The sequence below is a fragment of the Hyaena hyaena genome, unplaced genomic scaffold (genome assembly GCF_003009895.1).
Source record: "Hyaena hyaena isolate Hyena2069 unplaced genomic scaffold, ASM300989v1 scaffold_287, whole genome shotgun sequence".
NCBI classification, from domain to species: Eukaryota; Metazoa; Chordata; class Mammalia; order Carnivora; family Hyaenidae; genus Hyaena; species Hyaena hyaena.
In genome coordinates, this window is record NW_024080919.1 from 1102799 (window position 1) to 1116593 (window position 13795).

The 13795-nt window shown below is 42.7% G+C and overlaps 1 protein-coding gene across 5 annotated transcripts in view; it reads right to left on the reverse strand.

Annotated features, from left to right (window-relative positions):
* The window catches only part of LOC120241682 (serine/threonine-protein kinase Sgk3), a 134874-nt gene extending 130093 nt beyond the window's left edge, over positions 1 to 4781 (reverse strand). For all 5 annotated transcript variants that reach the window (XM_039246981.1, XM_039246980.1, XM_039246984.1 and 2 more), the window contains exon 1: positions 4597 to 4781. The gene's annotated coding sequence lies outside the window, so the exon portion shown is untranslated. The remainder of the gene's footprint in view (positions 1 to 4596) is intronic.
* Positions 4782 to 13795: the final 9014 nt, after the last annotated feature.

The following is a 13795-nucleotide window of genomic DNA, read 5'->3' on the forward strand; positions in this document are numbered from 1 at the left end:
GATAATTGCAGATAAATTCCTAACGTAGCCCGAAGAAACAGCTACCTATAACGATACTTCTGCATTTGGTGGTAAAAAGGAGCTCTGCCTGCCAATATCATACAATGTCATAGATGTTTTTCATCCTTTCCAGACATTCTTTGACCCCATGTAGGTCTTCCCTATATTGATGGCCCCAGTGAGGTGCCGGCACGGACCCACCACGAGTGCACTAAATATCTTACTTCACCCACACATCTCCTCCCTTCCATCTTACGTATTATCAATCTTCTACCCTCGTCCCTTGATACCATCACCCCCCACGGTCCTTTCACTCCCCCCACCCCCACCCGGGGAAAACAGACTTTGGTCTTGAGTAATGAAGACATGCCGACTACAAGGAGACGGCCCAGGACAGGTGTCGTAGGCCATGTGGCGGACAGGAGCGGCCCTGGGAGACAAGGGCAAGGGTACCGTACGCCGCCCCAACTCCCTTTGAAAGCCCCCGGCTCAGCTTCGTACAGGTGATAAAATTTTATTTATTGATGCTCTGAATTGGCCTTCATCATTTGATTTCCATGTTGTCTTCCTCAGCAAGACCATTAACTCAAAGTTAGTACCGAGTTAAAATTACTCTGACATGAGGGGCGCCTGGGTGGCTTAGTCGGTTAAGCGTCCGACTTTCGCTTGGGTCATGATCTCGCGGTTCGTGGGTTCGAGCCCCGCGTCGGGCTCTGCGCTGACTGCCAGCTCAGAGCCTGGAGCCTGTTTCAGTCTGTGACTCCCTCTCTCTCTGACCCTCCCCTGCTCACACTGTCTCTCTCTCTCCTAGAAATAAATAAAAATATAAAAAAAAAATTACTCTGACATGAGTCGGCACCTCTTTGATTTACTTTTCTCCATGAAATAGGCAAAAAAAAAAAGTGAAATGAGAACAAAGATGCCACCATAGGGAATCGAATAGGTAAAGAAAAACAGAAGCATTGACTCCCTTAAAATAATGTGGGAGCTGTTCTGTCAGGAATAACATGTTACATAATTTAAGTTTCATGAATCAGCACTTTAGAAATTTACATGAATTAAAAAGAGAGGGGAAAAAAAACACATGAAGATCAGAAAAGGTAAAGTGGTTTCTGAAACAAGGCAGGTTTCAAAAGTGTTTTATTCCACCCCCACACAGAAGAATGTTGACAGGCAGATGACTCAGTCTGGCTTCATTAAGAGCTTCTTACCACCTTATATCCCTCATGGGAAAGGCCACCCCATCTCTCTTTTTTCCGTGATACCCTTTTCAATTCCTCCCTCCACCCCAGGTAATGGCCATATATTCCTCTCTAATTGAAGGTTATCTATCTGGAGGTCACATACTTTAGGATTCAGTGATTATGCTGTTAGGATATAAATAGTTGAGGGGTTTTTTGGTTGGTTTGTTTAAAAGAAAAATCCTTGGGGCGCCTGGGTAGCTCAGTCGGTTAACAGTCTGACTTTGGCTCAGGTCATGATCTCACAGTTTGTGAGTTGTGAGTTAGAGCCCCAATCTGTGCTAGGAGCCTGCTTCAGATTCTGTGTCTCCCTCTCTCTCTCTGCCCCTTCCTCACACTCTCTCTCAAAAATAAATAAACATTAAAAAACAAATTTTTTTAAGATCCTTTATACTAAAGGACTTGCAACATTTCAAAAAATTCAGTAGTAGGGGGCGCCTGGGTGGCTTAGTGAGTTAAGCGTCCGACTTTCGCTCAGGTCATGATCTCGCGGTCCATGGGTTCGAGCCCCGCCTCGGATTCTGTGCTGACTGCCAGCTCAGAGCCTGGAGCCTATATCAGTCTGTGACTCCCTCTCTCTCTGACCCTCCCCTGCTCACGCTGTCTCTCTCTCTCCTAGAAATAAATAAAAACATTAAAAAATTCAGTAGTGTCAGATCTTCAAAAAAAAAAAAAAAAGATGATACCTATGATCATTATGTTTGAATCTGAGTAGCTTAATTGAGTTCACTAACGTTGAAAACCTGCAGTGATTTGTAGTCCTTAAAAATGACCTTAAAAGAGCAGGGAGAGATAAGGAAGCTATCACCACAAAGAATTAAGCCATATGTCTAATCTAAACTATCTCCAAATCAGAAGAAAAAAGTAAGATGTTTGAGAAGGAAAACAAATAACCAACCTAGTTGCTTTTTCAAAAGCCAGAAATGAATCCAAAAAGCAGTCTCATCTCTTTTTGTAGACAAGACATTTATTGTATCAGATACTGTTTGAAATAACTGAGAGATATTGGTATAGGCCTGGAAATCTCTTAGGCACAAATCAGTTACAGTAGTTGAGAGGCATAATGTTTGGAAAGAGCAAGAAATCCGAAGTCATTTGGAGTCATTCATTCCACATTGTTTATTACACGCTGGCACATGCCAGGCTCTGTCCACACACCTGCTCCCTATTCAAGCTGTCTCCTACCAACTATATACAATACTGGTTAAAGCATTTTAACATTTCTCTGCCTCAGTTTCCTTATCTGTAAAAGCAAGAATAAAAAATGGCTGCCGGGGCGCCTCAATGGCTCAGTTGGTTAAGCATCCGACTCTTAGTTTCAGCTCAGGTCATGATCTCACAGTTGGTGACTTCAAGGCCTCCAATGACTCTGTGCGGACAGTGCAGATCCTGCTTGGCACTCTCTCTCCTTCGCGCTCTCTCTCTCTCAAAATAAATAAATAAACTTTTTAAAGAAAAATGGCTGCCAACTTCACAAATATATCCGGAAGTACTCTATAATCCAGGAAAGTATTAGCTGTCATTTCACTGAACTAAATGCAGTGAAACGCCACTGTCTGCTGTACCATGAATTATATCAGAGGAAAGTGAGCCTTCCTACTTCCAGGAGATACTTCGTAAGCCTATTCAATAAGGCTTAGAGTCTCGTTTAATCATCTCTCTGGAAATTTAAATGAGAGAGAAAAGGCTACAAAGAGAGAAAGCTAGTATGACACACAGATTTTGACATCAAATTGATAATCACCAAAATGACAAAACCCATGATTCACCATTTTGGGTCTGTACCAATCTATCAGGCCAAAGACTCATTTGAAAGGGGTACTTTATTCAAGAAAAATACTCTCTCTAGATGTCTGCAAATCGCAAAATGGGCATCTACCAGGTTGACGCATCAACTCAACATTACCAAGAGCAAATGGCAATAAAATCACAGAGCATTATTTGTTATGTTGATGTGTACACACCGAAACCTATTATTTTATAATACATCTCACTCAACTATGGTTTCGTCAATTGTCAAACAGATTATAAACAAAGCTCCTTTTGAAAACAAAATTAGGCTCAATGTGGTGGCAGTTGTAAAAAGGGGGAAGTTCTGGTCTTTGCAGAGTTAGGTAATAATGATGGACAGTATGGTGGGTGAGAAAGACCATCTTATAGGAGACAGTAGGGATCTGGCAGAGGTCGGAAAGGTAGAGGTCTGTTCCCAGAGCTCAGACTCCCTTCCCCCAGGGAGTGTAGGGTGGTGGCTTGTCTTAAAGGAGTGGTAGCCAAGTGCAGCAGAAGGCACACCCAGTCCTAAAATATGCCTGAAACTTCCTCAAATCTTTCTAGTCCTTGCAATGACATTTGGGGAACTGAGGTGTCCACAGCCTCTTCACTGCTAGAACCGCTATACTTTAATATTTTTAGTTAACAATCTGAGTTAATATTTATAAAACACTTAGAAGGAGCCCAAGCATATAGCGAGAGCCGTTTGTGTTTGTTAAATACATAAGTCACTCCCCAGACTGGTTGGGTAAATCCTCAACCTAGAGACACAGTCGAGAATCAAAACACACACAAGTCTAGTATTTGTAAGTAAAGATTTAGGAACGATGGTGGTCTGCGTTGACCCTTGCATCTCGAGTGTGCCTGCAGCTCAAATAGATGGGCTCTCGGCGCAGAACCGAAGTTCAACTTACGGCTCAGAAATCACCGGGCAAAATTAAATGAGGAGGAGGGACGAACGCTCCTCCCCGCCCCCCCCCCCCCCCCCCCCCCCCCCCCCTTCGCAACGCGCCTCCGCGGACGGCGCGAGGCCGGGGAGTCGCGCTCTGGACGGCGCGCGTGAGTGCCGGCGCCACGGGAGCCAACGGGGCCAAACTCCCTTCAGAAGAGGGGAAGGGTGTAAACCACAGAGACGCTAGGGGCGGGGGCGCAGCGGTGTGAGGCGACAGTCGCCGACCCCAGCTCGGGGACGCCCGCGCCCTCCGCACGCGGCGCGTCCAGGTGGCCCGCACGCTCTTCCGACCCCAGGCCGGGTCTGCGCCCTCAGGGGCCCGGCGCCTCCTCGCCGCGAGGCCCGCACGGGGGGCCCGCGTCCGTCCGCCGCCCAGGCTCGGCCGCTCCGGGGTCACAGTGTGGCCGAATTCCCCTCGAGGAAGCGCCCCGAACCCTGAGGGCGCGGCGCCGGCGGGGCACCGCTGCTCCCCTCGGGCCAACCCGGAGGTGTGCGGGCTGAGGGGGTCGGAACTTGCTCCGAGGCCCGGGCCCCGCGCGCCCCGCCCCGTCGCGCCCGCGCGGGGGGGCCCCGACTGCGCCCGGACGCGCGTCCCTGCGGCCGCCCCCCCGCCCCCGGCGGCCCCGCACCTACCCCGGTCGGCGCGGCGCTGCCTCCTCGCACCCGCGCGCTTCCTCCTTCCCCACAGGGCCGCCGGCGCCGCCGTTTCCTCCCTGACGCGTCACGGCGGCCGGCGGCTCCTCCCGCGGCGGGAGGGCGGCCGGAGAGAGCGAGCGCGGGGCCGCCGGCGCGGGCAGCAGCCCCTCTGGCCGCCGTGCGCGCCGCCTCCCGCGGCCACCGGGTCCCGCGCTCGGGCTCGGGCGCCTCGGGGCCTCCCGCTGCGCGGCCGGCGCCCTGGGGCTCGGGAGCCGCGCGGTGGAGACGCCGGCGTCGTCGCCCCGCGAGCGGCCCCGCGTCTCGCCCCGCCGGGCCTGTGGCCGCGTGTGACCCCGAAACTCCGGGAAGCGAGAGGAGCCTGCGAGTATTTAGGGCAACAGCTGTGCTTCAGTTAGTAGTATTTCAAGTTTTCACTTTTTTTTTCCCGTCAGCGGCGTGTAGAGAGTTCACAAATGGCCGCAGATCCCGGGTGCAGGAAATTTCCCACACACTTTTCAGACCTACTTTTTTGTTTTTCTTTTGTTTGTTTGTTCTGCATTCCCGTTAATCTCCAAGTCAACTGAGGGCACAGTTTACAGTTTCTTAGGACTCTTTCTTTTTTTTTTAAATGTTTTATTTATTTCTAGGAGAGAGAGAGAGAGAGAGACAGCGTGAGCAGGGGAGGGTCAGAGAGAGAGGGAGTCACAGACTGAAGCAGGCTCCAGGCTCTGAGCTGGCAGTCAGCACAGAGCCCGACGCGGGGCTCGAACCCACGAACCGCGAGATCATGACCTAAGCGAAAGTCGGACACTTAACCGACTAAGCCACCCAGGCGCCGCAGGACTCTTTCTTATTCTTTAAATATAGAAGTTGCGTTTTAGACTTCTTTATTCGGCTCCTGTTTTCCAGGTAAGATGGGTGGGGGGAGGTGGAGAAGGTGAGCGGAAACCCTGGGGATTACCTGCTGCAGGGGGCGGGGCTAAGGCGGTCAGGGTTTTTGAAGTAAAGTGCTTGTTGTTTGCCCCACGACACTACTGTAGTTTAATGTTTTACCAGGTATCATTTGAAAATAGACTCAAGTATATAAAGATTCCCATGTCCGTATCATGTTTCGGATTTTGAGACGACCATTTATATTTCAGACCATATCGTTCCAGAGAATATGCAATAAATCTGTGAACAAATAAACTTCCAAAGGTCCTTAGAGGAAATGGCATTTATGTGTGGCTTCCCTAAAGTCAGGGGACATTTCCTCATGTCTTAAAATAATATTCAAAAATTTAACCCACAGGTAAAGGTAAGAATATTCATTTGTAATGTCATTTAACACAGTATGGCCTCCTTCTTAGAGAAAATAAATTGTTAATCCAGAATTTTTATACATCAAAATATAATAATCCTGCAGAATTTTCCAAACCATGATGTCAGTGGCACAAGGAAAAGGATGTAAAGTACAACAGATACAGTTCAATGCATCGCCAGGTCCTTTGTATGTTTTCACTGTGATCTACACAGTAAGGCACAGAGAAGCTACAGCATTTCCTCTCTTGTAACAAAATCAACAAGAGATCAGTGTATCTCTTAATTAAAACCATATTCACATTGCTGAAAAATTTCTCAAAAGGAAATTTTGTGTCAATAAACTCCAAATGGAATGACATCATTCTTGCCTTAGAGACACATACCTGTCACCATACTTCAACTTTCTTCCTTCCTCCCTCCTTCCTTTATTTTATCTCTCTCCTTTCTTTTCTCCTTCCTTCATTTGTTCATTTGTTCATTCGTTCATTCATTCCTTCCTTCCTTCCCTCTTAAAAGACAGACTTCTGGGAACCGTTATATTTCCAGGATAAATCTCTCTCCCTGCTGTGAAGAATACACACACACGCACACGCACGCACACGCACACTTATACCACCTCCCAGAACATTTTAAGACAAGAAGGTAAATAACTGTTAAGAAATTGGTTATTTTGGGTTTATGATCTGAGAGCTACAATTTACTAGTTTGGTTTCTTCAGAATACGAGAGGTTGTAAATGTGTTCACGAACTTAATATTAAAGGGGTTTTTCATCTAAAATTATTTTTAAAGGCACACTTTAAGGCTGATCACTTTGGTTAATCATAGTCACCTATAGATATAGATCAAATCTCCATTTTCCCTTATGTTCCCAGTTTCTTTTGAAGTTTATACTGTATAAGAAAAGTTGTTGAATGTTCAGCTAAATGTCTAGCTGATATTTATGCTTTTATAAAAGGTTTCATATAAATTGGGGCACCTGGGAGGCTCAGTTGGTTAAGTGTCCAACTCTTGATTTCATCTCCGGTGAAGATCTCATGATTTGTGAGATTGAGCCCCACATTGGGCTCTGTGCTGACAGTGTAGAGCCTGCTTGGAATTCTCTCCCTCTCTCTCTCTCTCTCTCTCTCTCTCTGCCCTTCTGCCACTCTTTCTCTGTCTCTCCCTCCCCTCAAAATAATAAACTTAAAAAAATTAAAAATGACGGGCGCCTGGGTGGCTTAGTCGGTTAAGCGTCCGACTTTCGCTTGGGTCATGATCTCGCGGTTTGTGGGTTCGAGCCCCGCGTCGGGCCCTGTGCTGCCAGCTCGGAGCCTGGAGCCTGTTTCAGTCTGTGACTCCCTCTCTCTCTGACCCTCCCCTGCTCACGCTGTCTCTCTCTCTCTCTCCTAGAAATAAATAAAACATTAAAAAAAAATTTTTTTTAAAAATTAAAAATGAAAGGTTTCATATAAATAAAATTTTAAAACAGAAAGTTTTTTCTTTAGACTATGGGTTCCAATATTTAGACTATGGGTTCCAATATTTTGTTTGAAAATAGGACTCTTCATTCAGATAGGGCAAATATTTTGTTCATCTGTTCTGTCTACAATGTAGACATTATGAGCACAAGCTTTGGCACTGAACCGACTCAGATTTAAGTTCTGTATCTGCCACTTTTTACTTTGGGCAAAATGTTTTACCTCTCTGAGCACTGGTTTCATCAGTAACATAAGGATAATAGTACTTTTCTCTCCTCAGTGAAACAGAGATAATAATAGTGTTTATCTTATAAAGTTGCCAGGAGGATCAAATGAACTTAGTACAATGCCTGGAACATAACGTCAATTGACTGCTATTGTCATCATCCTTATTATTAATTAGCTCTAACAAAGATATAAAAATGCCAATATTTATATTTCTTTTGTGCTAGTATAAAGAATGGTCAATTTTTAGAGGTTTTCTTTTTTCTTTTTTTTTTGTAGAAGTCCTAAAAGTAACAGGAAGAAAAATCATAAAAGAAATACTAAGCTATAATTATGTTCAGAACTTTAGAAAATTGGACTGGTGATACTGTAAACTGTTGACCCAAACATTAAAAATCAAATCAAACAACTACCTAACAAGGTAATATAGCATTTTTTTCTTTTTAGGTAATATGTTCCAATGAGATGAGTGCTTAGTTTTCACCCACTTTCCAAAATGGAAAACCTTTTCTCTAAACTGATACAGAGCCATCATGAATTTTTATATCATAATAAAGTCCTCTATTGTTTGTAGTTATTTCATTGTAACTCTGGAAGAGTTGAGGAGCATAACAGTATAAGAAGTATCACTTCCCATAGGGAGAAAAATTGATAAAATGACAGCTACAGGATCTGAATGGCTTCTATTTATTCATAAGTCAGTTGGCAATGGAAATGAGGGCCAGCATTCATTGGAATATTTGTTTTATAGCAGATAAAGCAACAAGACTAGAGACATAAGAATAGTGATACCAACCACATGATTACAAAAGCAAAGATGTTTTTGATTCATATTATTTGCGTTGCTTCTATAGCACCTTCTCCTTCATTCTACTACAAACTCATCTACTTAAATGGGTCAGACACTGTGAGTTGTTGCTATAGTTCCCAGCTATGCTTATCCTTTGGTATACCAAACGCAGCATCCCACAGCTTCAAAAAAGAAAGAAAGAAAACCATTTTTCTTGGAAATGTAATTTAAGGATAGTCCAAGTCATGAATTGGCTCAGGAAATAATTAACCCAGAAAAGCCTGCTATAAAATAGATAAGAATATGAGAATTAAAGTGACCAATTTATTGAATTTTCTGAGCAAAACCATATAATAAAACACAAAGCCACCCAAGGTATAGGTAGAAAAAACTCAGATATCCTTGGGAACTGAAATTGAATACTGTTTTATGCTGCCTTGGCAGAGAGCCAAATTAACTTGTTTCCTTCATCTAGAAAATGGTTCAGAGTGTACTAATTTTGTGTGTTGGGGGTGGGAGTGGCCCACAGCTCAATATCTTTGTTAGGCCAAATTAGCCATGTCAAACTCAAGTGCCCAAAGTTCAAGTGTGTTTTGTAACAAAGTGAAAACCATTTTAAAGCAAGACTACATTAGGGTCAGATATAAGGCCTTTTAGATTATAGGACTTTTTCACTTTCTGTATTAGACTCCTGAGAAAAACCCAGGGGAAGTGTTAAGAGATCAGAACCCTTAAATTGCAGGCACAGCTTTTTGATCAAAAAAGTTGCTAGAAATTACTTTTAATTTTGCTAAGACCATTAATTATCTGAAGTAAAACCATTATCCTTCCCTATTAAGGAAATTAAGGAAACCTCATTGTCTTCCAGTCTAGTTATTATAAGTATCAAGAACAAAATACAAATCGCCCTCTTTTTTTCTCATTTTCTTTCTTTTTTATTTTTTTATTTATTTTATTTATTTATTTATTTATTTATTTGGTTTCTAGTTTGGTTAGTCTGTTACAGACATAAACTACATCTGTAAATAGTTGGCAATAACTTACATAACTTGGCTCAGCAATTACTATGTTCCTTAGAGAATCAAATTGGGCCTTTAAGCTCAAACGTACTGGGTAGACTTTGAAGATAACAATTATTTTAGTTGCTTATCAGTAGGAAATAATAGCTTTTCTTAAACACTATTCATTTGGTGACTCAGTTATTTACTGTTAATTATGCACAATTAATGATTGAACCCATTTTGAATGCAAAGGCTTAATAGCCTCTGGCTTAAAGAAGAGTGTTGCTGTTATTTCCACAACTAATTCCCTGAGGAATCTGTGCCTGGCTCAACCAGATGTGTCAAAGACTTAAGTAGACTTTAAGGAATTATAAAGCTTCATATACCAGAAGACCCTTAAATTCTCTAGGTTTTCTAGAATAAACAACACCAGTTCTTTTAACTTTTTCTCACCTTTTTTTTTTAATGTTATTTGATTCATATGAATTCTTTCCAAATTCTCCACATTCTTCTTTAGATGAGATGCCCAGTATGAGACATAGAACTCTATGAAGGATCAGGCAAGTCCTTAGTACAGTGAGAGCATTCTCTCACAGCTCTTCAATTCACGCTCCTATATTGCAACTTAAAATTACGCTCACATTTAAAATTACATTTCTTCATTTGCAAATCAATCAATGTGATACCTCACATCAACAAAAGAAAAGATAAAAATCATATGATCCTATCGATAGATGGAGAAAAAGCATTTAACAAAGTACAGCATCCCTTCTTAATAAAGACCCTCGAGAAAGACAGGATAGAAGGAACTTACTTAAACATCATAAAAGCCATCTATGAGAGGCCCTCAGCTAACATACTCAACAGGGAAAAACTGAGAGCTTTCCCCCTGAGATCAGGAACACGATAGGGATGTCCGCTCTCACCACTGTTGTTTAACATAGTGCTGGAAGTCCTAGCATCAGTCATCAGACAACAAAAGGAAATAAAAGGCATCAGAATTGGCAAAGAAGTCAAACTTTCACTTTTCGCAGACGACATGATACTCTACATAGAAAACCCGACAGACTCCACCAGAAGCCTACTAGAACTGATCCATGAATTCAACAAAGTTGCAGGATACAAAATCAATGTACAGAAATCAGTAGCATTTTTATACACCAACAATGAAGCAACAGAAAGAGAAATCAAGAAACTGATCCCATTCACAATTGCACAAAAAAACATCAAATACCTAGGAATAAACCTAACCAAAGATATAGGAGATCTGTATGATGAAAACTATAGAAAACTTATGAAAGAAATTGAAGAAGGCACAAAGAAATGGAAAAACAGTCTATGCTCATGAGTCAGAAGAATAAATATTATTAAAATGTCATTACTACCCACAGCAATCTACACATTCAATGCAATCCCAATCAAAATTGCACCAGCATTCTTCTCAAAACTAGAACAAACTATACTAAAATTTGCATGGAACCACAAAAGACCCCAAATAGCCAAAGTAATATTGAAGAAGAAAACCAAAACGGGAGACATCACCATCCCAGACTTTAGCCTCTACTACAAAGCTGTCATCATCAAGACAGTATGGTATTGGCACAAAAACAGACACATAGACCAATGGAATAGAATAGAGAACTCAGAATTGGACCCATAAATGTATGGCCAACTAATCTTTGACAAAGCGGGAAAGAGTATCCAATAGAAAAAAGACAGCCTCTTAAACAGATGGTGTTGGAAGAACCGGACAGCAACATGCAGAAGAATGAAACTAGATCATTTTCTCACACCATACACAAAAATAAACTCAAAACGGTTAAATGAATGTGAGACAGGAAACCATCAAAACTCTAGAGGAGAAAGCAGGAAACAACGTCCTTGACCTCAACTGCAGCAACTTCTTGACACATCCCCAAAGGCAAGGGAATCAAGAGCAAAAGTGAACTATTGGGACCTCATCAAGATCAAAAGCTTCTGCATGGCAGAGGAAACAATCCATAAAACTAATAGGCAACCAACTATTAGTCCCATTAACCGAATGGGAAAAGATAGTTGCAAATGACATATCAGGTAAAGGGCCAGTATCCAAAATCTATAAGGAACTCACCAAACTCCACACCTGAAATACAATCCAGTGAAGAAATGGGCAGAAGACATGAACAGACATTTCTCCAAAGAGGACATCCAGATGGCCAACAGACACGTGAAACGATGCTCAGCGTCCCTCCTCATCAGGGAAATACAAATCAAAACCACACTGAGATACCACCTCACGCCAGTCAGAGTGGCTAAAATGAGCAAATCAGAGGACTCTAGATGCTGGCGAGGATGTAGATAAATGGGCACCCTCTTACACTATTGGTGGGAATGTAAACTGGTGCAGCCCCTGTGGAAAACTGTGGAGGTTCCTCAAAAAATGAACAATAGAACTCCCCTAGGACCCAGCAATAGCACTGCTAGGAATTTACCCAAGGGATACAGGAGTGTTGATGCATAGGGGCACATGGACCCCAATGTTCATAGCAGCACTCTCAACAATAGCTAAAACATGGAAAGAGTCTAAGTGTCCATCAGCGGACGAATGGATCAAGAAGATGTGGTTTATCTATACAATGGAATACTACATGGCAATGAGAAACAATGAAATCTGGCCATGTGTAGCAACATGGATGGACCTTGAGGGTGTTATGCTGAGTGAAATAAGTCAGGCAGAGAAGGACAGATACCGTATGTTTGCACATATAGGTGGATTAGGAGGAAGCTAACAGAGGGCCATGAGGGAGAAGGGGAAAAATAGTTAGGGAGAGGGAGGGAGGCAAACCATGAGAGACTCTGGAATGCTGAGAACAAACTGAGGGCTGTTGGGGGTGGGGGAGAGGGGACGGGAGTGATGGGTATGGGGGAGGGCACTTGTTGGGATGAGCACTGGGTGTTATATGGAAACCAATTTGACAATAACTAAGGGAAAAAATGTTTAAAAGAATAAATAAAATTAAAAATAAAATTACATTTCTTCATTATCAGATTTTAAAATCTGAACTCTAAATGCTTATTTAGCCCATTTGTGTTTTCTTGCATTATATTTAAGAGGTAGTTTTGATTATCCTATGAAACTCCCCTACACCTATTTTATCCAAACTATACTTGGTGACTTTGAATTTTATCATATTTGTTAAGACAAAGAACCATCTAAGGTGGAGGGTGCATGTCCTAAGGATGCTCAAGACAATCTAATACAGATAGAACAGGGGTACCGGGGTGGCTCAGTTGGTCAAGCATCCAACCTTGGCCCAGGTCATGGTCTCGTGGTCTGTGGGTTCGAGCCCCACATCGGGCTCTGTGCTGACAGTTCAGAGCCTGGAGCCTGTTTCAGATTCTGCAGCTCCCTCTCTCTCTGCCCTTTCCCAGCTCGTCCTCTCTCTCTGTCTGAAGAATAAATAAATGTTAAAAAAAAAATTAAAAAAACAAAAGAAATAACATACCCCAATGAATGTTTTATCTGAAAATAAAATAAGTTTTTTATTTAACATACACATTGACAGTAGCTTGCTCATACAGTCCTTTGTCAGGCAGTCATTCATGTGCTTTGTGAGGTATCCTGAAAGGTTCGGCTTACCCCTTGGCAGGGAAGCCCTCCTTTATCCAGCATCAGTGTATTGCAGTTTTGTGTAGCATAGGAGGTCATTGATGTGGTTAATTTTCTAAAAACAATTCCTTTCAATGGAATATATATAATACTTGGTACTGAGATGGAGAGTAATCGTGGAAACTCTATCTTCTATTGAAGTATCCAAGATACTTCTTAGGGTTAAAAGCATTGCTCCTGCATACACACTACCTGGTTCTGACCATGGTTCTGCCATGACCAGCCATGTCATCGTGGGCAAATTATTTAACATCTCTGGGATTCAGTTTCCTCACCTATAAATTGGAGAGCATAACTGTATCTGCTGTACCAGATTGTCCTGAGGATGACATGAGCTAATAATATGAAAATCTACCACCAAAATAAGCACTACATAAGTACTGGTCATTATTATGACTTAAATAAATGAATATCAAGATGAATGATGCATTTTCCTCTAACAAAATTACAAGGGATCCAGATTTCCCTACCTTTTTTGTGAGTAGTATTTTCCTTTAAAGGTAAACTTTTAACACTAAATGAGAGACTAACTCCATCCACCCTCTCTTTTAAAAAAGTGTACATGTGGGGCGCCTGGGTGGCTTAGTCGGTTAAGCGTCCGACTTTCGCTTAGGTCATGATCTCGCGGTTCGTGGGTTCGAGCCCCGCGTCGGGCTCTGTGCTGACTGCCAGCTCAGAGCCTGGAGCCTGTTTCAGTCTGTGACTCCCTCTCTCTCTGACCCTCCCCTGCTCCGCTGTCTCTCTCTCTCTCTCTCCTATAAATAAATAAAA